General features: G+C 40.4%; 1 protein-coding gene across 2 annotated transcripts in view; it reads right to left on the reverse strand.

Moving 5' to 3' along the window:
- Nucleotides 1-25303, reverse strand: part of LOC120953846 (maternal protein pumilio) — a 147179-nt gene that overhangs the window by 21870 nt on the left and 100006 nt on the right. The gene's annotated exons all lie outside the window — the stretch shown is intronic.

The following is a 25303-nucleotide window of genomic DNA, read 5'->3' on the forward strand; positions in this document are numbered from 1 at the left end:
CTTTTGTTTTCCGGACTTGGTTCAACATTTGTCAGAAAAAAAAGAAAAAAAATAGCACACTATCCTAACCCAACCGAACTATGGTTGTTTTCTGCTCTTTTTTTTAGCATTTTCGCACTTAACCCGTTCGGAGTAGATGTGCACTATACAATATCATTCTCAAGTTTTCAGACCTTCCTTCGAAAAAGAAAAACAAATACAAAACCTTCCCAAAAGCAGGCTCCATAAACGAACGAACAAACACTATCGTAAAGCGAACACGCCAAACGAAACGCCAAAAAGAAATTTGAGTTTCCATTAGCAATATTTGTCAGAAACGAAAAAGGGGAACGACAATATTAGTTGTGGAAGATAACGGAATGGAAAATCTACTGAATCCCTCCCACCGGAAGCAAGTTCCATAAGTCCAGCCACACACCAACACATTCCCACCATAGCCATGGAAAAAGCGACCGTTTAGTAGTTCCGATAGAATTACGGACACTGTGCAACAGAAAACAAAACCCGCACTCTGACCTCATCAAGGCAGCAAGTTTTCCATTTGTTTGAGTGGGTTGGAAAAATTTATGAACATCACCAGGCGCTACACCCACCCGGCGCCGCTTTTTCTGCAAATAACAGCTCGCCACAACCAACACACAATGATCTGTTTGTTAAGAAAAAAAAACCCTGCTTTGTGGCAGTGGCCAGTATTATGCATTGGATTTGTGTATGTGTTTATGTGTATGAGTGTGTGTTTTGTTATCTACTGCTGACCTCCGCCTTAATACCGGCTTGGACGCTAATTTCCACCACAAAATTACGCTTTTTGCCCCAAACACACAATGATATGCCAGAAGCACCGAACGTATGGGGTAGGCAGGGAAGCGCACATATTGTAATGAACATTTAACAGCGAACCATGAAAAAGCTTACTGCCAAAATGAGAAAATGGAAAACAAATTGTGAGCGAAAGTCCTGCGAATTGTGCCCCACTGTAGAGAGGTTGACGGATTCGGTACCGGTCGAAAACAATGGCCCAATGCCTGTCGTCTCCCAATAGAGCATTGTGTTATTCTGTCCCGTAGTAGTTTGTTTGCCAGCTGTCAACTTATGAAGCAGTCGCTTCCAGCTATTGGTCTTGTGTGTAAAGGACACTGTGACCGGATGAATCTTTTGCCACTGATGAAAAACTGCCAGTCAGCATTGGGAAAGAACTTACCAAATAAACAATACTGTGGAAGCCTCCATTCTATCCATTCCTATACTATCTATAGCTGTACTCGAGATGGGATGGTTTTGTTTTTGATCCCTTTAGAAAGTGAGTTTATTGAAGAAACACGGGATGCTATGATGCAGAGGTCAAATAAAGCGAATTTGTGTTCCGTTTTTGGAATCGCTCCATCATCCTTCAGCGACAGAGGTTGCCACAGTAAACAGACCTAGGATATTCGCCAATCGACATACACCGCCAGCAAATTACACCGATGCTCGATCCTCCACCACGGGCAAGGGAAATAAGCTTCACATAATTTTGCTCTCCCAAGCCGACCAGCCCCAGCCCAGGTGGACAGGTCAAACAAATTAAACCACGGCAACCGTGACAGATCGGAAAGGGTTTTGCAATTAAGCGCTAATGCACACAGCTTGATCTATTGATGCTCATCATAGTATCGTGCGCGGAATGCGTAGTCGGGAGCACGAGTTTCGTAAACAAGGATGTAAAAGATAATTTCCGGGGTTGATCGATTTTGATTACGGATTTTCGTGCACTTTCACCCGCCGGTCCGGTGCATCCGAGCTCGCGGGAGTGTACCCGTTGCGGTGGATAAATTAATTAACCCAACCGGTACTCGTTTGCGTACTGCGCGTGTTTATGCAATTACAATCGTCTACAGTTTTAAACTGACCCTTTTCATTCCATGCTTACTACCAGGCACACGCTCACCCAGTGTCAGGTCCAGTCTGTAAAACCGAAAACCAACATCAATGTGTATGTGTGTGTGTGCGTATGCGAGTGTCTACCGTGTGAAATGATCCATGACCAACAAGTGATTTAGTAATGGACAGTTGGCGCGCGGCAGTTTTCCCGCAGAAATGTAATCACTGTGGTGGAAATACACACACCTTTCCTGCCGCTTTTGGAGGATATGCGTACATTACCAAATAGTGCCCCGCATTTCGTCCCCAGCAGTGTACCTGTTTGTTGAGTAGCAAGCAGCATAAAGAAATTGAGATGCACAGCAAGTTCTCCTGTTTCAACTGGAGGGGGAAAACCTGAGAGCGGAAAGGTAAAGGTGGACAGATGAGATTCGAATGTACACACCACCCACAAGTGCACATAATTATACAGGAACGCGCTATTTGCTACTCCGCTTTTCCTCCCAGGTGCCACTTCTGCTGCGACTGTGCCGGACACCGTGGTTTTACAGGCGCGCGTTTCTGTCTGCTGGCACAAATGTGGAACTGCGAGCGGCAATGTTTGTCGGTCGTATTTGTTATGGAAACGATCAATTAATTTCACTTAATTATGGCTTTATGAGCGAGCTGAGGCCACTTTTTGTGTGATTCTTGTTGTTGTTGTTGAGCGATAAAGCACTCGAACACAGCGAACTCATCAACATTGTTTACTTGATTTCGCTCGCCCCAAATACACGCGCGGTCGCGCATTTCGGTAGAAAGAATTGGGGAGATATGAAACATTAATTTGGTCAATGTACATGGCATAAACAATATACATAATTAGTACACAGATTTTTTGTCGTATGTGCTTAGAAGCGAATAGTGATAAATTTGAATGAATTAATTAAATAAACCATCCGATAGCAAACTTCACTGATGCGTGTTGTTTTTCTTGTTTGATTGCACTAAATGACATTAAATAAATATTGACTAAATTGACACTGACAGTATAGTACAACGAACTCTGCCAACATAAATATAAAAATTACATACTAAATGCAAGCTTTAATTCCATCAACTTTACCCATCGTCAGAAAGCGTCATAACGTTCCCGAGAAGCAATCTCTGGATTCAAAGGAGACGACTAAAATGTTGCGCTCATGGTTGCGATAAGATTGTGCACACGCAAACCTTCCAAGTAAAATTGACACACGCCCATAGAAGCAGCCTGTTAGTGTGCAAGAGAAAATGGATTTTTCCGGTAGAGGTGCTGAGAGGAACAGAAGAAGCCTCGATACGGTCCCGTGGTGTGGAATGTGGCTGGTGTTTACTTCCAGCTCCATGCACTTCCGGATCAGATTTGCCATTGCAATCAAATATCAAATAAGAGCTAACGAGCCAAGAAGGCACAGAGAGTGGCCGCAATGGAGGGTGGTGGCACAGCATAACGCTGGGTTTCCAGGATGCCAAAAGGACAGACATACACTCACACACACACATAAACACATCGATCGAAGTGTAGCTGCAGTTGGCTGGAAATCGAATCAATGTTTGGGTAGCCTGCCCCCTTTTCCTGCGGTTGCTGCTGTGTTTAGCACCAACAATCAAATCAACGGCACACGCTTTACGTCTTTCACGGAAGACTAGTAGTACTAGTAGTAGTAGCAGTAGCTTACTTTGTGGGCTGATTTTGCCCTTGTGGTTAAGCACACACACACCAGCATCCACCACGGGAGTATTCCCAGATTTGGTGACAATATGCTTTTCTGCACTCCCTTTTTGCGTGTGCTATGTGGACATGACGCATTCGGGCAATTTCTTTCCCTTCAGACAGTTCTTTTTAGTTCCAGCGGGATTGTAACGAGACGCATGATTTTATACGGGTGTGTCAGCATTATCACTCAATCGCCAGTGTTATGACATTGAGTTGATAGCAACAAAACGTACTGCTGTATCACCATATCGAATGGGACAGAAGAGCACATGCAGAACAAACACCTTACAAGACAATTCATTGCTCAAAAACGATTGGTACAACATTTTTATGTCTTCACTGCGTAAAATGGAGATGCCGAATCCCAAACGGTTTGATGTATTCCATCATAACTATTTTGCATACTCCTCGTTGTGCCATAAAATAAAATAAATGTCTATCCAATTGCTAAAATGCGATACCGAGAAATGATTTCAATCAAATAATAAAGACTCCAAAAAGGTATGGACATCCTTGTTTTAATGTTCAAAATTCGTACTGGTGACGAATGATTCACTTTCTCTGCTAAATGTCTTCATAACGCAGTAGCAATTCTCTTTTTTCACCCTGTCATATCGATTACTGTACACATTCAGACGAACCTGCAGGAGTGTTGAGTACAGTTAAACGAATACCTAAGTGAAAGGACTCCAGGTGTAGATGATGATGTCATTGGTGGTTAATGGTTCACTTGATGCAAAAAGACAAAACGCTGCACAATTCTCCACTGTTTCGCTATAGTAATGCACATTAATTTGTGCACTCCCTCTTTAACGTTCTGATCCTGCATAAGGAAATCATTAAATAATGTATAATTATCACCGTTTTTTGCTCAGTAAGTAGTTGGTCATCTCTTTGATTCATGGATTGATTTCTTGAGATAACTCAATACCCGTAAACGATTCACTTGGCTCGTTTCGCACCTTTCACTGAAAACCGATGCTGCTGAGGTACTGCAATCCGATACATTCCAGATAATGAAGACAGTCTCGGAATCCTTTCTGACATCACTCGGAATGGAAACCTGAGGAATTCGTTTAACCATCATCTACCTTATTCGGGTACCATGATACAATGTATTTCCCTTTATATTAAAATCATTGTCCGATTCTACGAATAACATACTTGCCCGAAAATATGTCTACATAAATACAATATATACACTTTCAGTTTTAGAATACAATCATCGAACAATGCAGTTAATGCAGTTCGATGCAGTTAATTAATCTAACGTTGATGCAAAAAATACAGCATTGGTTTAAGGTGCATCAGCATCAAGGGGAAAAATCATAAGTTCTCAAATGGGCACCAGATTAGTCGAGCTACTCAGGTTAGCAATTATGGTACTGTGAAACAAACCATAACTCGCCGTTAATCTCCGGTTTTATGTTCATTATTCGAAGTGGGCAGTTAGCTGAAACTCGGATCCATGTGTAGGTTTGCTACGTCGGTAATAAAGCGTTCATTAAACCGTTCTTCCCACAACAAACACATTATCGACGCACATTCCCTAAAGATCCTACACATCTGTACGTTTAATGTGCGGTTTTCGGTAAGGCTTGTGTGTTCCATGCCTAAGCGATTGCACGTCGTTTAACGGCTCAGTCAGGATGTGGTGTGGTCGATAGAGATAAAATTTTAAAATGGAAGTCAAGCACGATAGTATACTACTACCATTCAACCAGAGGAAATGAAGACCTCCATGGAGTCTATACTGCTACTATCCAGATAAAAGTCACATCTAGTATATGTGAGCAGCTTGAAATAGGATAATGGCAAGTATTCCACACATATTTTAGGAGGCTTTGTAAAAGCCGGAAATATTGTAAAAAGTGTACCGCTTGTAATAACTATAACTATTCATTCAAGAAAGGATGTAGGTTTAATAAAAATACATCAGGTCCTGGTTAAAACTCTTCAAACAAGAAAATTATTATTTAGTTTCAATTATTTGAAAAAGTTTCAAAGACCCCCAGAGTCTGTGAAAAAAACTGAAGTGGTGAAACATTAGAAACTGAAAAACTACATGCTCTCTAAATAACGCACCCTAATGCGAAGCTACTATTCGCATTGGTTAAGAATTAAGTAATAGCTAAGGCAGTAAAAAGTCTAAAAAAGATAGGGTATGAAAAAAAAACCTTAAATCAATACTTGATCTTGATATGCATGGGTTTTAAATAAGCCTGCCAGGAAATGTCTGGTAATCGGTCTGACTAGAGGGATGTAAGTAAATTTGCGTGAAAAGATTCCAACAGACAGAGGAGATATTGACAGGAGGGTGGAGTTTAAGAGTTTGATGGTCAGGGATCAGGGAAGCTGCCGTTCGAACGTCATAATACATTCATGCTTGCTCTACATCCGCCAGACCAGCTCTGGTGATGACGGTACGTCTGGCAGGGAAAGGTACCAAAAACAGACCTCTTTTTGCGAATCTCTTTCACCGTTCCTTCCAGACGTTATCCAACAAACGAAAAGAACATTCTCTGTATTCTAACACAAAAAGAAAATCCAGTTCCGGGTTTGCTATGAATAGCAGAATATGCGGCTACGACGATGATATAAATCCTTTCGCAATAAGTTCGGTACACGCGTAACCCAAGAAGCATGTCCTAATGTCATTTCCTCTGTTGTATCCGCATCATATACGAGAGACTTGGAAAATCGCTCGTTCTATTCTTCTACATTCAAATAGCTGTTTCTTTGCCGGTCAATATGCAGAGTACACTTACACTTGATGGGAGGAGCGGGTCGGATGATGGAATTTTTCACCATCATTTTCTTTATTTCGATAAGGATTCCTGAATAGATGGATCACATTGACGATGAAGTATATTGTTGAATAGCGTAATAAAAAAAGAGTCATAATCGTTTAACGTTCGCATCTGGGAGCTGTCACTTCCAGAGCAACAGAAAGAGAGGGTAAGTGGTCGATACAAACACAGAGGAATTCGTTTTTCGCAAGCATGTCAGTACCCTCTAACGTATTACCTAGGAAATAATACTGAAAGGAACGCATGCATATCAATGCGAACCTTCTCAGTAAAATGTTTGCAGAAATGATAACACGATAACAAGGTAGTATAAAACAGCTGCTCGGTAGGATACACAACCATCTCTTTCTGTAATTTTTTACACGAGGGAAAGAAAGAGAGAGAGATAGAGAGATATATATATAGAGATATATAGAGAGAGATTGTTAGAGATAGAGAGAGAGAGAGATATAGAGAAATAGAGAGAGAGATAGAGAGAGAGAGAGAGAGAGAGAGAGAGAGAGAGAGAGAGAAAGATATAGAGAGAGAGAGAGCAAGTAAGAAATGTCCTGTGTACTACGCATTTCGGTAGAAGCCGCTTACCATACCATAGCGAGGATTTCTGCCTTTTGTGCAGTGTTAGCAAGGCTGTATATGCCGCGAGCTGCCCTCTTTATTGATCATCCTCTTTTGGCTGTGATGGAAAGGCCATGCCGTTGACAGTTATCGAGAGACGATGACTAAGCGGTCTGCCGTAATCCGATTGCCGATAATCGCCGTTGACAGACCGCTGACATATGAGGGAGGATGATCGAAATGAAGTAACAGGGAATGAGTTTTTCGCAACGGGACATTTCTTTTAACGCTTTCCGCTCACCACTCTCACCACCCACCATAACGAGACCGGCTGCTGGAGAAAGATGTTAAATTTGTGCGTTCCACAAGGAATGTGGACAAGATTTATATTTACCATCGGTCCATTTTAAACCACAACACAGCACAGCGGTTGGGGCCGGTTTACATTATCGCATCAATCAATCATTCGGTAACGCATAATAACGAAACTAATCAATTGATAGTCTTTACGAGATCGCTTAGCGTGGATTTGCGTGGAAATACTGTTAATTCTTTAATTATTTTCAATTTTTTTAGCTACTTGTAACTATCTTCTTGTTTTAAAATTAGTAATTGTACAAAAAAATTCAAATACAATCGTGACAATAACAACCATTACATTCTTCTTCTCATAAAGGTTTGCTGCTGCTATTTCCATTATCGTTCCTCACAAATCATCCCGATTGAACGAAATAATGCACAAATAATAGTTATACAGACAAAGTCATTATTGATTATTACTGATATCGTACGACATTTTCGATGTTACTTGCTTCAGTGTACAGCGTGTGAATTGTGGGCACATATTCCGGAATGTCGCAAATAGAAATTAAGGAAAATTAAAATAAAAAGGACTCACAGGTCTGGAACCGATTTACTGTGAAATGTAAATGCACACACAGTCTGCATTACATGGAAACAAAATAATGTTCAAACTGATCAAAAAAACCCTTGCATAATTTGCCGTTATGTGTGCATGTGTGTCTGTGTGTGTGTATTTACGGCCATTTTTCCGATGCTGGGGAAAAGAAACGGTATGTAATTGCAGCTCTCAATGAGCATCGATTGTATATCGATCTTACACCAGACCATACCAATCAGTTGCACAACTAGCAAGGAAGGAACCGGAACGTTTGGCGAAAGAAGTGCAACAAAATTGATGTAAAGGTATCTCCACCGACATAACCACCATCCCCTCCCTCTCCTCGCGATGGTTGTTTCGTATTATTCGCGGAAGGTTTGGTCGCGTGGACACGGGGCGCATCAGAGACACTCAGAGAATGAGAATAACAAAGGTAACAAAAAGTACACATGAAGAAAATCAGTAAAACGAAGCGAACGAACGTTAGAGAAGTGCAATGACAGTGAGGGTCAATCGTGTAGTTTAAGCGGAGGACATGCTTTTCGGTGCCGAAAGTGGAATGACAAACTTAAGATAAAGCAAATGCAAAATGTGCAACAACAACAAAAAAAAGAGAAAAATTGGCGAATCCGAAAAAGAAACCACACAAAAAAGCAACAACCCCGGAGAAGTGTTTGATGATGCATTCCCCAGTTGCAGGGCGATACGTCGACCGGGAGAAAATATGCACCAACCAACCTCAAATTGACTTCATGCTTCACGGGCCCATTTTCCAACGCAGATAGAGTGAGAAAGGGGGAAAGGGTAGGAGGGAGATGAGAGGGATGAAACACGCTTGTTCGTTCCGCCGCTGGAACGCCAAATAAGCTATAACGGTTGTTGTTTTGAGGAAATCTCTTTTCAACCTTTCTCCGAAGAAACTCTCCACAAGTTCGTGCTTCACACGCACACAACCGAACCACACCTGTGCGGAGGAGAAGCAGCAGAAAGAAGAGAAGAAAAAATTGGAGCCTGCCTTCATTTCGGTTAGAGAGAAGAAGGTTAAATGTTGCGACGATCGACGCGTTGCGGGAAGCTTTTTAATGTGCGTTTCGTATTTTGTAACACATTCGTCGTCGGTTGCATCTTTCGTGTCATACATCTAACAGAGCAGATTGGGTAAGAGAGAGATAGAGCGAGGTCGATGACCGGAGCGTGTGTACGACAAGGCTCTACATGCAGCAGAATTGCAGTTGCACGTAAAAACAAAAAAAATAAGGAGGGAAAAGCTCTTCCAGGTGTGTTTGAAGCAAACGGCGCGACAGCACACAGATATAGAAGGCGAACGAGTTTTTTTTTTCTTAAGAAGAAAGAGAGGGTATATGGCAACCACAACGACCGGTCGGGGGTAAATGAAACATAAAAATCGTGAGAACCATATAACGGGATCGTCTCCTGAGGTGCATTCATTGAGAGTAAATTATGCATTCTGGCTTCCCGAGTTTTTTTTTTTTTTTTGTTCGGTACGTTTTTCATACCCCTAGCGTTAGATAATATTATTTTTACTTACATTTTATAAACAAAATACAAGGCACTGACTGACGAAATGACAACAGTGTCGTACGTTTGCTGGAAAAGTATCACACTTTCACATTATTTGCAAAATAACTATGTCGGCATCTTTAAATCAACTGAACACAACAGTCAAGCTTACAACAACAACAGCTCGGTGTGCATGTAGATAAAATATTTGTAATATCTACTCTAATGGACAGACATATTTGAAAAACATAAAAAACCCCCAAATCAAAAGGCAAGACACGAAGTGAACCTTGGCAGAGCTTGCACAAAAAAGCAATCTAAGCTCAGGATCAAGCGACTAAGAAATCGGATTAGTGAAGCATCACAAACCGGGCTCAATGCGTAGGATAGTGAAAACATTGAGCCTGATGAGCTGAACGAAAAAAAGACAAGAAAACAGAATATTACTCCACGTGGGTACATGGGTGGTTGATCCTACGAGCTTGTCTTCTACAGTATTCCCATCAGATGCTGGATATATTGTTAGGTTCCAACATTCTGAAATCTGCACATTCTCCACCTACGAGCGACGAAAAGTATTTAGGATTCTTTTGGAGATCTAACAAACAAAAATGAGGTATTTGTATTGTATTTGCGCATGTATGCAATATTCACAATGAATTTATTTCCAATAGATATTTATAAAAGAAATAAAAAATAAAATAATAGACGTAAAATAGATAGAAAATGGCATAACATTTGAATAATTTGTTGAATTTAGTGGCTTCTTTGGACGCGGAAAAATGACCAACACAAGCATTTTCTATTTTGATATTTTTTTATATTTTATTAGTTAAATTATGATAACATTTAGTTTACCCGCTATAATTATTATTTTTTAGTCCAAAATCTTCGAATGTTCCTAATTTGCCAGCACAGGCATGTTTTATCGCAAAAAAAGAACATCAATATTGTTCTTAAAAAGAGGTTTAAGTAAAACAACCCTATTTATTAAGGGCCCTACAATCGATGCCACAAACGACTTCTGATAACATCTGTAAAGGCCGGGCTACATTGATCGTACTCTCTGGTGTAATTTTGATTTTCACTAGCGCTCCTGGCGGCGGCTGACCGAAGCATTTTTCCAAACAATTTGGAGCCGCTTCAGAAAATATGTTATTTTTCCATGTTTTTTACCTTAACTGGACTGGAAAAGCTTTGTAATTGATAGATGAATATGTTGTGCAAGTATTTCAGCCGTTTTCGCATCGAAAAACGGCGAAAATACTAATTAATTTTGAGATCCGGCACGACCATTCCCTTGTAGACGAAAAAAAGCTTCCACCAGCCGCCGCCAGATGCGCTAGTGAAAATCGAAATTACACTACGGAGTACGATCAATGTAGCCCGGCCTTAACGTTTGAATTTTTCTTAAATAATCCAAGAAGAAAGAGATCGATAATCTGGGTTAAAAGTGTTTTGTAAATGTCCTACCTAAACACAGTACAAATACGAACCAACCGACAGCAAACATCAATCCATAGTCATGCGAGAGCAAGGAAAATAAGGCAATAGTAGTTGTGGCGCTAGGGACTAAATATGCACATAATAAAATGGCAGAATAGTTAATCCCGTCCGATCTTAATGATCCTCCAATGCAAAGTGGCAGCACCATCGGAAGTAGCAGCACAAAGCACCAAAACTGCCTAATCTTACAAAACGCCTGCATAACGTGCTCGCCTATGCTTTCTTTAGTCTAGTTTTTGTCAGGAAGATTTTTTTCAACAGCATTGTTTGTTGTAGCTCTGAGCTTTTTCGTTAACTGCGATTATAATCTGGAACTGTTGTTTGTGGGGCTGAGTTCGATTATTTGAATAGAACATTGATTGGTGAGAGGGTGGAGGTGCTTTGCAAACGTGATCGAAGCACGAATGGTATAGGAACGTGAAGGGGAAAATAGGAAGGGAAGGTGATTTTGGAATACATCTGAATCCTCTAATACAACTTTCAATGAATTGGATTATGTTTCGTAGCAAGCCAACATATTCATTAATTCAGTACGCGCGCTTGATACGAACAGGACAGGAAAGGTGAGTGAGCGTGCTTAAATCGAATTTGAATGATTTTTCGAATTATTGATCGATTGCTGGTAGACAAACAGCCACACATACAAACCAACCCACACAGCGGTTCTCCTCAGAGCTTTTCCATTAGATATGGAAAAAAAACAAGCCAATGGTACATTTTACATTCTTTTATGGTCACCGCCGGACCGATCCTGAAATGAATCCTCTCTGTGGAAGTGTGTGCTCTTTCAAACGAAACAATTTTAGATCCCCATTAAGGGGCAATGGAGCAAATCAATGTAGCCTCGTTGGCTAGCTGGGCGTGAGGAAATGATATTAATGAGAAAGGGATTTATTAACGCCCCAAAAAAGGACGCGTGAGGGTTCGGCATGCTTCACAGGATGCCGCTCACTGACGCTCTCTCTGTATTGGCCTCAGTATATGGGGTTTATTAAATCAAACACCAACAGAAAGACAGAGAAAGAGAGTCGAACCTCTAAGACAGGAAAACGAAAACTCGCCGAACTAACACACAACACCTGGGGGTGGTCGTAAATCGGGCTAAAATATCAATAAAATATTACACCTTTCCCGGGTGCGCAAAAGCATGCCTTTTTCGGAACAGCTCTTCCTCTTCTAACCAAACTGGAACACAAACGCTAATCTAGTGGAAGGGCAATGAATGCCGTGGTGGCCGATTTATGGGTGCATTTTTATTTTAGGAAAAATTGACTTTAACAACACTCCATCAGCAACGGCACGTTGACCAGCAACTTCACGACTCAGATGAATAATTTTCATTCTTTGCGTAAGAGTAACGTAGAGGAAAGAACACTCTGCGCTCGACATCTGCATTTGTGTGTATTATTGTACCTAAACTATGTTTGCTGTAGTATATTTTATCACAAGCAACGATCAAAAAGGAGTTCGCCTGATTGAAAGGTTACCTCCCTTGCAAGCGCCCTTATATGTATGTGGCGTGTGTATGAATAATAAAAATAGTGTTTTATATTCATCCATACCACATTCATCAAGAGTGAGCAATAAAACGGAAGTTACGAAAAAACATAACGAAGTAAAAATAGAAGAAAAAAAAAAGCTAGCAGGTATTGCCGACAAAAGCCTGAAGATAAGGATTAGGAGTGGCATTGTTTCGCCAAATCACTATATTGTCCATAGCTTATAACGTTAAAAAAATTAGGTTGAGTTACGATTAATTTTGCTCTCGTTGGATATACCAGGATTCCCAAGCATATCAGATTTTAAAGGCCACATTTTATTGAAACTGGGTTTTCGATATTGGTCACCACTTACTAAAAGCCTCGTGTTGCTGGATTAAAGTTGATGCTAGGTGACACCGCCAGTAACAACAACTAACGGGGTTACCTTGTAATCATTATTCAGGTAAATTCATATTGCCCCGTGTATTCGCGATGGAAATGGTGTAAAGAGCAAAAAGTTAAAAATTTTCCGAGCAAAAAAAAGGCTGCAAAGTAACTGATACACACACAACCATCATCCCCCGTATAGATGGTTTACTCATAACTGCGGTACACCCGGTTTAAAATTACTCTTTCGTGTTTCGTAAGACGTGGCAATGTTTGTATGATTCATTAAAACATAACTGCAACACCAACGGCAGCGACAACAACACCAACAACAGCAATGTGTATTAAGAAAATTCTTGTTTAACGTTGCCGACGTCATGCTGATGTTGAACCAAGCCCCAAGCAACAGCGAAAGATCAGGATAAATAGCTAGATGACACTCGGCTGCCACGGGAAGAATTTTAATTATGCTCAAATGACCAACAGCTATACCCAATACAGTCTCCTAGTACACCTTCTATTTATTCAAACCAATGCAACGTCCAGAAGTGTTGTCTTGACTGTGGCTAGCAACCGTTGACCGTTAGAAGATATGGAATGAGAATATTCTCTGGTACGCTGGGAGAAGTAAGTCAGGGAAATATAAATTCCAATCATATTTCCTTTCCCCAAGACGGACTATGTATAGCTGGGAACAACCCACAAGCACTAACCTCAGCTCTAGTCAATACGCTAGTAAAAGACTCTCTGGTTTACGGTCTTGGCTAGTCGATAGTACGGAACAGCACGAATACGTTTACATTAATTGAGTTTCGTGGACATTTAAAATATAATTATAAAGTATTTAAAAAAAACATACACACAGAAATGCCCTTTCATGAAAGGACTATGAAACCAAACAGACCCAACACACCAGAATCGAGCAAACACTTTAGTCAACTTGCAAATGTTGTACTCTGCAATTACCAACCGACATAACCGACCACCTGTTGGGCCCCGAAATTTTCAGCAGAGGATATGCCAGTGAATTTTGTTTCTTCTAAGAAGTGCCACTGACTGTAAATCGAGTTTACCCCAGGGCAGGAACCCCTTCGTGAGTAATTTGTTACCGCCCCTTTGGTCACAAAATTTCAATTTAAGTCAATAAATGTATCGGTTGTACCAAGAAAACCAGCCGGAAGGACACGATAAAGTAGATGATAAACATTACACACCGAAAACTTCTTGCCACTTAACTCCATTTTGTTGTAAGGTTACCTGACCAGAAGATGTATGATAGGTGAGAGGTATCCTAAAACTTATGCTTAGCCAGAGGTATTGCTGCATTCATCTCAACACCTCGAAGCTACAAAACCGGAAAACAGTAAGGCAGGCAAGGCAAACCAAACCATCGTTACTCGTCCGGCACCCCACAAATGGGTCAATAAATATTTATAAACGAACTAGACACGTGCTATTAAGCCGATGAAAATGGATGAGCATAAATAGTAATGCGCAAGAGAGTGTTCCTACTATGTAGCGCGCACATCGAAAAGGTTGTCCCCATCTTTCGGGTTCATCGAATTCTGATCTGCATCCATATTAATGGCAGACTATATTTACTGAATGGAAATAATTTCAAAATCATTGAATTCCAAAGAATGAACAGCGGAACACACCGAAATAGATTTTGAGAAATAGACGAGCATTCCAATAAGCTTTCCTGAAAAGCCCTTAAGCGTTGAGTGTGGCGCCTACAATCAGACATGATAGCATAATCTCTCATCTAATTGTATTTCACCGTGTTACGAAGACTTCAGATGTCAGCTAGACAACAGTTCATCCATCATTGGTATATAATCAAAATAAATGCGCCACTTTGCTCTTGCGGAAAGGGAAGGTTAAGCGATGAAGATGGATGCCACCCCGCCCATGATCCATGATACGAAATGGAAAAGATTCGTTGCGTATTATGTTCCAAAATAATGCAGAGAGTAAAGAATGTTTGTCAAAAAATGTGGAATGGAATGCCTACGCATTGCTTATAAATTAAATAAATTTAGAATGTTCATGAATAGCAAACGTTATGTGTAATATTATCTACGATTCCTGAGTAGAAGGGAATTTAAAACGAATTTTATTTTTGGTAACTTTTCTAGCTTTAAGCTTAGTTTAGTATACCATTCACTATTCAAATATAGCAGAAAATATTACGTTTTTTGTCAAAATTATATTAACATCGCATCTTGATCTACGTTGCTGAAGCAATACATTTCTGAGCAGCCTAAAAGTGTTTTTTCCAGAAATTATAGATATTGTGGACATTGAGATTGGGGAACTAATCATTATGCAAAAGACATTGCCTGTTCTTAAAAAATGCCTTTAAATTTTTGTTTTAAAGTCAAAACATCACTAAACACGTCTAACAACACACTGTTGAACATCGCGACATGTTACAAAACACCTACGAATGGCTGATCTCTCAGCTCACTAAGAGATATTTGAAGATAACTTAGAAACGATAAATACCGATGGAAACTCATAGCAAACTCATCCAAAACGGGTCAAATTCCATAGCCAAAGATTCTCATTATGTGTCGATAATTATCTCGAAACTTGGTAAGTGTTTTCTTTCCCTACAACACATGGTCGCACCGCTTTTTCCGTTGGCGTATGTTGGTGCCGAGTGTACCCGACGGCGGCAAACGACCAACTTTTCGCATAATAAAAGTTTTCAGCGTAACGCCTCATTTATATCATGTTTCACGCGATGAGTTGGGCACAAAATCGGTGCTAAACGACGACAATCGCTAACGGTGTGAAATGTTAGTATGTGTTAGAACATTTTCAGCAAAATTTCTATGATACCCGTTATGGTTTACACAATTAATTCATGCATGGTGATTTAACAACTTAGCAAGATTTTCATTGCAAGTTTCAAAATTTATTTTCTTTTAACACACGAATACCAAAGAGGCGTCTGTGTTAGAAATCGCAATATACCAGAGATAGCATATGATTGAATTCATGGACAGGAATCATTCCCGCCTAGTGTGACAATGTTGCGTTTACATTAGATATCGCAACATACTAAGCAGCATGTTATTGAATTAATGAACTAGAACCATTTCCGCGACTCAGCATTTCCGTGTGACTCAATCGTGCAACATTTATTCGCTTTCAAACATAAAAACGAACGTTTAGCAGTTTCAAATTTGGACTTTCTCCTTTTGAGATTGTAGCCGTAAAAAAATAATACTTTCCTCTCCCTTGGTGGAAGCGTTCCTTCTGGTTCCGTTATGCGAGAGTTGTGGTGAGCCGCCCATTTTTCACTACAATACCTCTTTCACGGTGGACAGTGAGGTGATGGAAAACTATGCCCCGGGCTGGGTTCGTAGGACGGAAATAACAGTTTCATTTATCAAAAATGTACATTTCAAAGGACAGCGTGCGACAAACCACTCTCATAGCTCCAGGGGACAAACAGGAGGAAGCAGTTACTTGAAAAGCAGAGTGTGGTCTTATCATTTACGACGTATAGCAGCATATCCAGCGTGCTACCCGTTTTATCGCACAAAGAAATGGCAACCGAGCGTAGTAAAAATAGTTTCTGCTATGTTTTCCACTCATAGAGGGAGACGATGAGCGATAGAGAATTGCGGAGAACAATACAGAAGAACAGATAGCGTACCAGCGTCATCACACAGCATTTGACGCAATTGCCTAACATTGACGTCCCAACGGCAACGGGTGAAAACAAGCAGCTACCCTGTCCTCCAAAAGATGTTACAGCTGTCAAAAAATCTGAGACATCAGGCTCATTCCCATTATCCTTCGAGAGGGTGGAGATATTGGTCATTCTGTCAACCGAAGTGAATAGTTCAGCAAACCAGCGCTGAAACAACAAAGAGCACTAAAACGGCGTCGAGGACAAATGTGGACAACCGATAAGCATGAACGGAATGGACTGCAAAACGCTGGCGCAAATTGGTTACCCAAAAACTGTCAACAAGAGCATGACGATTGCTGTCAACATATCGTCAACTGTCGCAAGCATTGATAAGCAAATGACGGAATCATATTTCTGCTACAAGGTGATGAGCCTGTTCGTAAACAAAGAAGAGCAAAAGTGGTGATCCGAGGTGTGTGAAGAGCAAGACCAAACAAAATTAGGATGCCCGAAATGTTGGATAAAAAGTGTCCGGCCGAATAATAGTTGCAAGTGTTCTAGGATTAGTTTTGATCGGGAGAAATATCTCAAAAGTTCACCACGTCAAACTATCTTTCAATAACCCAACACACGTACCAGCATACGGACAATACCCCTCACATATATCCAAAACTACCAACTATCGATCGAGTTTTATGAAGATTGATAGGGGTCGAGAGGAGACTTGTTCGATTTAAATTAACGATGAAGGCATGCTACCGTCTGTTCTACGATAGGCTCTAGGCACTATACATAAGTAATGCAGCTTTATAGCTTTACTCACTTAGTTGCGTTACCTTGAATGCAGTAGGCCAGCGAGAAATCTTAGCGGGGTATTTTTGATAGATACAAAAGCAATACACTTCCGAAACAATAAGAAAATGTTATTTAGTAAACGATACAATTTGCAAGAGTAAATGCCATCTACACTACAGAGAATCACTTCTTTGCATCAATTGTAGGGCTTATTCATTGTACTCTACTAGACATGGTTGTTTCAGATTAGAATTGTCAATACATTGTCATTGTCAATACTTTAATCTGAGACAGAATACTTTATTATCAGGACCTTATTTAAGCGATAGAGACATCAGCATGAGCCCCTCTCCCACCCGTATGTCGTCCGATTTAATACGTCTTTGCAATTAATGAATTTCAGCGAAATCGAGGTATCACTTTTCAACGTTATTGAAGTGGTGGAAGTGGTAGCAGTAGTGTTGTAGTAAGCTTACGCTCCTCGCTGTTCGTATAGTAAATTTGTGTACTTACACGCTTGGGCAATGGCACCAAATGTCCCCAAGGTATCAACCATTTTAACGGACACGCAACAAAGCAGGCTCCTTTTCTTTGTAGGATGTAGGCGTTTGGTAGAAATGATGTTGCGCTTCCGACTTCTTCTCAGAAAGTGGAAATCGATACTAATTAGATACAATATATTTTCTAAACTGGTCGTACCAAATCGCATACACTATCTCCCTTTTCACTACCACTTTTCGCAGCCTCACTTATATACAATGAAGGATGAGTTTGACGTGTTTTGTGATGAAGAAAATTACTATTCTGCGCCTATCGCATTGTGTGGAATGCGCAAAATTTAATCACCCACTCTTTAGCGGACATCATCAGTAGGTGCAAGATAAGCAACAGGTTGGTTTATCGGTAGCCGTTCAGGGAATGATAGGAAAAGCTTAAGGCAGAAACAGGGAAAAATAAACGCGGTCGTGTATCCTTCTCACTTAGCCAGTGAGTAGAATAGACTGCATTTGTGTTAGATACTATGATATGAAGTTAATCAAGTTAATCAAGGTATCATTTCTTAGAAACGATAACGACAAAAAGTTGTAAAAGAATACTGTTCTGTAATTACTTTGGCTAGTAAATTAAACATATGATATTCATTGAGTCCTTCAAATGAGATATTCACTTCTCGTACTCACTTATTTTACCATTCTATAAATAGGACACGAAGAATTGTTAGCAAACGGTGAATGAACTGACTGACGAGATATAAATAAATATAGGAGTTCGGTGAAGAGGTACAAGCGGAGAGAAGATGTTAAGATAAGATTGTGTTTACACGAACAGATAAGTATTACCTACTAAGCCATGTCTATCCAATCAAATGGACGTTTGATTTTCCAATCACCAATCCCGTTAAAGATAGAACTAGTATTACAGGAACACTCGCATTACCTCACAAATCAACCTAACTCGTAAAGGGTGCGACATTTTTCCTTCATTTCTGTTCTTTGTCAGATAACAGCAATTTCCTGCGTCTCATGTCCGAAATAGGAAGATTCTATTTTAGTCGATCATTATTTTACTTACTTTAAATTACAAATAAATGAGTTGAGTTAAATTTCTCTCCGAACTGCGTTCGTTCGGTCAGTCAATCCAAGAAATTACCAGAAAAAGAATCCTGTTCGATCGGTTTGTTCGGATCGCTGCCTTAAACCAGATATATTTAATCCTATTCGTCTGGTCGGTCAGTAGTCGGTAGTAGGGTACGGAAATTCCTTCCATTCGTGCCATTCACCAATCCATTATAGGAAAATGCTAGCTTATGCTTCGGGGGTGATTTTGACATTTTCCACAACGTTCCGCACACAATGGAATGACGTGACGCGATAGCGCAGCCGGTGGGTGTGGTGTAAAAGGAGAAAACTTCGACAAACCGCGCTCAGAGTTCCAAGTTTTCCCGTCGATGTCATTTCAACATTCTTGAGAGTTTTTCCAAACAACGCGCTATCGTCCGACATACTCTTCGATTGAAAAGAAGTTTCGAAAAATCCTGTTGCAGCGATCGCGAACAGCAGTCACTCCATCACCTGACTTTCTATGGGTGGGAAATCCTCCACCTCCACGTTTTCCGTCACACCAAAAGGCGCGCGGCGCAAGGGAGAAAAACGAGCTCTTCAAACTTTCGACTCCTTCTACTTCCTCCGGCAACTTTCTTTCTCAACACGGTTTGAACGAGTTACGTTTGAGGGTGGTGTGTTGCGTGTTGTTTGAAAATTACCATCAGAAAAGCAAATTCTTTTCTCGCGTTTTCTTTTCCCTGCTTTACTTTTACTCAACTGATATAACCTTAGAAGTACACGGCGAAAATGCTGCTGATCCAGTAACTATTATTCTTTTCGTCGATTTTTTTTCCTTGCTGTTTCTCTTTCACTCTCACGAGCTCTCTTTCTCTTTCACTGTTGCACTGGTTTATCCTTCATCGATTAGTATATATACGACACGATATGGACGATGAGTAAGTCTTGTAAAATGTAAGTGGGCCAACACCACTATCCATCCATCCATATCGCAGTCCTACCACACCCTTCCCATTTCCACTCGTCTGCGCGTTTCAACGATTGGAAATAATTTATGGGCGATCGTAAAATTCCAAATTATTCCATCGTCTTTGCGAGCGAGAGAAAATATGGCAAATTATACGCGAATGGTGCCGATCGGACACGCTCCTTAATGCGTTGTTGGGAGACGCCACCACGTTTACGTGTTGCGGGTAAAATAATCGACATCCCTAAGCGCGTCACAGGTGTTATAGCGGCAGGTGGTAAATGTATCTTTGGTAGTGAAGATGTCGTACTCTGATTGTAACGATTGAACCATGTGAGTTTTTAAGCGGATATAGATGTAAACGGGTGGAATGCTAAGGATTTTCTGTAGGCATTGATGCTACACGCAAGCAATATTTAAGCGATTTGAAAGCGGGAGAAGACATCAATGTTTTTGATTAGAGTATTGAAATGTAAAATGGATATTAATTAGTTTTTAATAAAATCTGGCGCGGAATGAATTCCAAGGAAATAAGGCTACAGCACTTCAGCCTATATGGAATATAAAACACAGGAAAACATTTAACTCAAGAAATATTTACGAACAAAAAACACAGATTTTGTTCTGGGCAATGCTTTGGGAAAATAAACCCATACCTCAAACAAACACGTCCAAAACAAACACCAACCGCAAAACGTACCACGTACAAACGCTCCTTCCAACAAAATCTTTTCATTCATCCAAACAGCAGCAGAAGAAATTGTGAACTGGGAATACGAACAAACAAACACACACACACAAGACAAGGTGAAATGGTAGAGAGAAAAGCTATTGGAGCAAAAGCTTAAACATATCTTGAATCTTTCCACAAAGGATCAAGGATCTGTTAAAAGGTACGAAAGAAAAATTGCCTGAAACCCCTGCCGACCGGAAAAGTCCGGAACAGAAGGCCACCATAATTCACAACTGGGAAAGTGGGGTGAAAATAGAAGCGAAGGGGGTTTGTTGCTTTTATGGTCAGCTTCCTTGGCCGTTGCAAAACAATCAAGATCAACTCGGCGCAAGGTCAGCAGACGTCTTAAAAATGTTCGGTTCGTAAGGCAGGCTTTTGCGTGAAGGGAAATAAAAAAAACATACAAAATAAAGAAAATAAAACCTACGGAGACTTTTTAAGAGTGATAGGGAATAAACTATGACAAAAAAAAGAAGAATACTATCTTTGTAACACATCTCACTATTTGCCATTTGATATTATTTCGATGGTTAGATTTTACATTCGCACCGTTTAAGGAAGCGTCTAATAGGGAGGTTTCGTTCAAAATAGCTTACGGCACCCACCTACCGTCTTATACTTCGCGAAGCATGAAGCATGAATCGAAAAAGATAGAAAGGGATCAACAAATTTCCGTTCAACCTCAACAAAAAAAAAAGTACGAAGAAAGCTTACCATCTTTGCGACCATAGGTCGAAAAACCCACAACGAAGAATGTCACAACACAGGCGAACGACCAACCAAAGGCCCGCTAACAAGATTCATCCTTCTTGGTCAACAATTCGTCACCGCAGATCTCTGGCAGAGTATCCAGGGCGACCGGAACACGCCGAAAAACGTGACGGATATTTGAAATTAGATAATAAGATAAATGATTTGCACCACCCTTCCGGTAGTGCAGAAGCGTTAAACGTTTGGACATTCCTCGCTGCTCTTAAGCAAAGTTGGACACAAAAAAGGCATGCAAACACAACGCTCGGGAAAAAAAGAAAATCTTATTAACGAAAAAAGGACATCCTTTTTGAATTTTCTTTGCACGGTGAGGTTAGTTCGATGAGCTTTTGGGCGTATTTTTTATGTTGCCAACTTCCGCATGTCAACAAACCTTGCATACCCCAGTAAAAAAAAGTGCTTGTACAGGCGATGGTAGGTCTCTCTCTCTACGTGTTTGTGCTTGTGGTTTTGGTTAATAGACACCACTTGACACACATGGAAGGGAAATAGAAAGAAACAGTCTTCTCACCATTTGCCATTCGAACTTCACCTGTGTCACAGCAGCACCAGCAAGTACGTGCAGCGACTGGATGATATGATCTAACGTGAGGGGCGATGATTCCCATCTTTCCCTATGTTTGCACTTTCCCGTACAGTGCTTTGCTAACGATCGTCAACAACAAAATGGTCAAAATGCCATCACCAACGTAACGTCGTTGGCATTAGAGCGTTGCCCTCCGCTTACGGATAGGATGGGTCCACACACTAGAAAAAGTGGGTTGGTTTGTAAAATTTGTCTTTCCAGCACACCTTTTCACCTCATTTGGAATGTTTTTTTTTTCTCGCTGTAGTGGAAATGATTTCTCAAACCACACAGACACACCCTTCTCTAAGATGATTTTTCCTGTAGAAATAGAGGCTCTCGCTGTTTCGATGGCGTTAAATGTACAATTTTTGTGACTAAGACTTTTCTAGGGGAGTGTTTGTCTAGATCAACATATTCAACATAAGCAATAAATGCAATTTAAATATGAGAAGCTTTCGTTTAAATAGGACAATACAAGTATTGGGTTGTTATCTCTTTCTCGTTCTCTCCTTCAAGCAATAATGGACCAATATCAAACTATTTGTCACAAAACAAATTGCTAAAATATTATTTGCCTCCCAATTAGAATCGATTCAAATTCAAACATGTGTCTGATTGGATTCAATCCTTTAGGGAGAAAATAAAACAAAAACAAAAGATTGCACACTAATCAAATAAAATTGATGTGCCAAACGGACTCTGAGCAGTTCGACACTGTTTCAGTCGCTCTTTTTTTCCTAGAAAGCTGACAGCTAGCACATCTTACTAGAAATCAGAACAAGCATGACTGATACATGCAAAAATCACTTCCAATTACCTTCTTTTTTCCAAGCCGCTCGTTGTAATGGAAATGAACTACCTTCCGCTTCGTACCCTTACCGCCCCGTAGAAACAGGTTTTCCTAGCATTTGCATCAAGTCTCCATTCGGAATGTATCACTCAACCTGCCACTTTTTTCTCTAGCTCTACTACCGCTCGCCGCTTCCTCGCACCACCCAGCGCAGAAAATGAAAAATATTGAAAGCAATTTTTCTCACCATTCTAAACAAATATCGCTTCGTACCGTTCGAGGATATGAAACGGATTTTCACCGCCACATACAGACCAAAAATGTGTGTCGGTGTTTTTTTTTGCGTTCCAAGAGAGAGAAGACGAAAAAGCAACAGGAGCGCAGCAGTATACAGGCGAACGTATACACACACACAAAAGCCGATTTGCACACTGACCAAGGTTATTTTATCCATCACTCCGTATCATCGGCGAACGAGAAACACGTCTTAACCTGGGGGGGGGGGGGTCTCTACTAGCTTAGCCGGATTTGTAACGAAACGATGCGAGGAGAGATTAAATTACTTTTCTTTCTACACGCATTTAGAGTTCATCTCCATCACCGGATTCGCGCGGCCGTTATGCAGGGATTGATGAGCATGCAGTAAATGTGGCAGTAGGCAATTGGTTTGGTGAGTAATTTGTTCTTCCGCTGCCAAACTACTGGTGTTGGGTAAACGTAGATTCGTGTAAACAAGGTTAAATTAAATTGAGTAAACCCAAAACAAGAACGAGCCAATGGGTGGGCGATATTTGGAATAAAAAGGGCGCTATTATTGAATCATATCTTATGAAATATCGAGCTTTTTTCTTCCTTTTTCATATTCTTTATTTGAACATCTTTGAAAATAGTTTCATAATATCATATTACAAAAAATATTAGCATCAAAATATTAATATACCTTATCGGTAGTTGAAATCATAGGAGAACCCCATCTTTAATGTATAATGCATATTCAATGCTCGAGCGGTACCTTATATTCGATGACGAATCTGGCGCAATACCGACACACACGCACAGCTCATCATCACACAGGAAGTGTTGGCAAGGGAGAAAATTGAACAAATAGTAGATAGTCCCGCTTCAAAGCAAAACAACACCCACAAGAGCACGGGAACGGCTCAATACCAGACGCACAACGACGGCATTTGGAGACATTGCTCCGAACGTGCAAGTGAGAAAGTTCAACATTCAACATAGTGTGTTTGAACACACATTCGCCATCAGCGCATCATGACTGTTGGTAGCAGAGAGCACATTGTACACTAGCTCATCGACGTAAACAAAAAAAAAGAATACTTTTTTTACGATACCATGCGTGAAAACGTCGAAAGAATCGAACCGACCGGGTGGCACCAATAATAAACAAATCGGGCTATGACGAATGTGTTGCTTCGTTCGATTTTACTCCCGCTTTAAACACCGGATGCTGTACCCCGTACGTGAACCGAAAGAGTTGGGTTGTTTGATGAAGTCGGAAGGGGTTGCAAGGCTTAGGGAAAGCTAGAAGAGATTGAAACACAAATATCCCACGGCTATAGAAGCAGATATTCGATTGCTATGAATAAATGTGAATGATAGAGAATGTATATCAACAAAATATACAACAATGCTCCTAAACCACAATAAAAACGATGCAATCTGTACCAAATGCATTTTTATTACAAAAGTATACGTATAGAAAAACAAATTGAAAAATATTCTCAGGGATTGGAAAAGTCATTACATTGACACCATTTGCTTCGCTGGCTTTATAACTGGCTGGTTTTTTTTGGCAAGGAATGTTTAATTTTCCATTGAGATTCCTGGCATTTATTGCTCTTTTTAATGGTTTTTATTATACAATATGAAATGAATTTGAGCCGGTCTCGTAGTACAGTCGTCAACTCGTACGACTGAACAACATGCCCGTCATGGGTTCAATCCCCAAATAGATCGCGCCGACATACGTAGGACTGACTATCCTGCTATGGGGGGGAATCAATTAGTCACTGAAAGCCAAGCCCACAAGAGGGTACAGGCAGGCCTTGACCGACATCGGTTGTTGAGCCAAAGAAGAAGAAGATGAAATGAATATTGGCTACCAATTGAAAGCTTTTCCTGAAGATACTTTTTATCTCAGCACAGCTGTTTTAATGCTACGATGAGCAGAGTATATTAAATGCCAAAACAACAAAAAAGGCCCCTTTTATCGTTTCATTTGAAGCAGGCCAGTCTAACGGAACTTGACAGAAAAAAGAAAAGAAAGTATATCCCTTCATCGAAAAATAAAACAACAAAACAGCAAAAACAATCTGCACACGGAAATGCTGTGTGTGTGTGTGTGTGTGTGTGTGTGTGTGTCTAAATATGCCCCCAAAAAATGAGAATCCTAAGAGAAAGTCCAAATTTCCGACCAATGTGACCGAAGCAACACAAATAAACGAAATAAATAAACCGCACACACACACAGAGCACAACTCTGCTTTCGCGTTTTATTCGCGGATTCCACCATCCAAACGTTCGACCGGAAATCAGGTCAATCAGTAGGTTCTCGGAAATATGTTGGCCAACGGAATGAAAAGGTAAATGCTATACGATGGATGACTTGAATCTTTTCAATTCCATGATTGATACAAAGAATAAAGCACCTATTTTCTTTTATTTGATTTACATCATCAAAAGGCATACCTT

Source organism: Anopheles coluzzii, chromosome 2, assembly GCF_943734685.1.
Source record: "Anopheles coluzzii chromosome 2, AcolN3, whole genome shotgun sequence".
NCBI lineage: Eukaryota > Metazoa > Arthropoda > Insecta > Diptera > Culicidae > Anopheles > Anopheles coluzzii.